The sequence below is a fragment of the Myotis davidii genome, unplaced genomic scaffold, assembly GCF_000327345.1.
Source record: "Myotis davidii unplaced genomic scaffold, ASM32734v1 scaffold24, whole genome shotgun sequence".
Classification (NCBI taxonomy): Eukaryota; Metazoa; Chordata; class Mammalia; order Chiroptera; family Vespertilionidae; genus Myotis; species Myotis davidii.
Genome location: NW_006298312.1, coordinates 5962446 through 5964400, shown reverse-complemented (window position 1 = coordinate 5964400; position 1955 = coordinate 5962446). Strand labels below are relative to the sequence as shown.

General features: G+C 36.6%; 1 protein-coding gene across 1 annotated transcript in view; it reads left to right on the top strand.

Moving 5' to 3' along the window:
• Positions 1-753, top strand: part of NRIP1 (nuclear receptor interacting protein 1) — a 121482-nt gene extending 120729 nt beyond the window's left edge. Inside the window, exon 4 of the transcript XR_001515598.1 lies at positions 549-753. The gene's annotated coding sequence lies outside the window, so the exon portion shown is untranslated. The remainder of the gene's footprint in view (positions 1-548) is intronic.
• The last annotated feature ends 1202 nt before the right edge of the window (positions 754-1955 follow it).

Sequence of the window (1955 nt, the reverse complement as noted above, 5' to 3'; positions counted from 1 at the left end):
CAATTTACAAACACTAAGATTTGAAAATAGCCCAAATGCCCATCAGTAGATGAGTGGATAAAAAATATGTGGTACATTTACATCATGGAATACTATGCAGCAGTAAAAAAGAAGGATGTCTTGCTCTTTGAGACAGCATGGAGGGACCCAGAGAGTATCATACTAAGCGAAATAAACCAGTCAGAGAAAGATAAGTATATCATCTCACTCATATGTGGAGTATAATGAACAAAATAAACTCATAAACAAAGTAGATCCAGAGACATAGAATCATGGAACAGACTGTGGAACTTCAGAGGGATGGTGGGTGTGTGGGAAGAGATCAACCAAAGAACTTGTATGCATTTATGCATAACCATGGACAAAGACTATAGGGTGGTAAAGGCCTGGAAGGGGGATTGGGGTGGGCAATATAGGGTCAATGGGGGGGAGGAAAGGGAGACATATGTAATACTTTCAACATTAAAGATTAAAAAATAAAAATATACATTTCATGAGGCAGAAGCAAAAAAAAAATGATACAACATCTACTCTGCTCTCATTTTTAGATCACTGGCTCTTGAAACCCACTCACATATTGCGAGGAAGCCTGGGCATGTGGAGAACCTATGTACAGGGGCTCTGACCCACACTGTCAATTACTAGACACAGGAACTAGTGACTCTTCAGATGATTGCAACCTTGAAGCAGCTACAACTGACAGATACTGAGAGGAGTAGAGAGAAGCTATGTCCAATGGGCCCTACTCAAACTACACATTCACAAACGAAACAAATATTGTCTTTATTTATTTCACTTACATTTTAGATGCACATTTTCTAATGTCTTTAGCAGTTTTTATATCAACTTAAGATGGCTAAATATCATTCCATTATGCGGATATCCTATAATTTATATAAACTTTTCTTGTTGTTTATTTATTAAATAAAGTTTTCTCTCCTATCCTTGTTTATGCTATGATACATAATGTTGCCAAAAACATCTTTGTGCACACATTTTAAGTTTTGATTTTCTGAATATATCTATAGAGTAGATTTTAAAATATAAAAGTAAACAATTTCTATACTTTAGTTACATTGAATTAGCTTTATGTAGCTCATTAGAATAAAAACTATCTTGAGTGTTGTTCTAAGTACTGAAGTTGACATAAATGCCTCATAAAATTTTGTAACACAATTATCTTCCAAAGTCAGGAGCCTCTTTTTGCGCTGATTTTTGAATCACAATCAGCATGAGATTTTTATTGGGAATAGTTCTTTCTGTTATGGTTGGTACCTGTTATCTTCAATTTCCCTGGGTGGCTTGTATCCCAGAAGAAATATGTTTTTAGTAAGGTGATGTTTTCACCACCTATGGTGAGTTGAATATGGTCCCCCAATGGACCTCCATGTCTTAATCCCTGGAACCTGTGAATGTTCTGTGGTAAAATAGAATTTGCAGATTTGCCTAAGTTTAAGATTTTGAATTAGACAGTTTATCAAAGATTATTCCAAAACCTGTGAAATACAATCACATGAATTCTTATAGGTGAGGGGCAGAGGAGAAATTTGATGCAGATAGAAGAAGGGAAGACAGTGTGACTCTGGAGGCAGAAATTAGAGTGATGCAACCATAAACCAAGGCATGCCAGCAGCCACCAGCCATCAGGACTGGAAGAAGCAGAGAACAAATTGTCCCCTAGAGCCTGGAAGGAACTGTGTCCCTGCTGCACCTTAATTTTGGCTCAGTGAAACTGATTTCCAGAACAGGGACAGAATAAATTTCTATTGTTTTAAGCCACCAGGTTTGTGGTGATTCATTACAGCAGCTCTAGGAAATTTACACATCACTTGCTGCTGCCTATGAAATAAATGAAATTACAAAAGTCCATTTATTAAAAATATACACTGAGTGGCCAGATTATTATGACCACCTGACGTTTGTGGGCAAATTAGCTATAATTTTTAGCTGAAGTT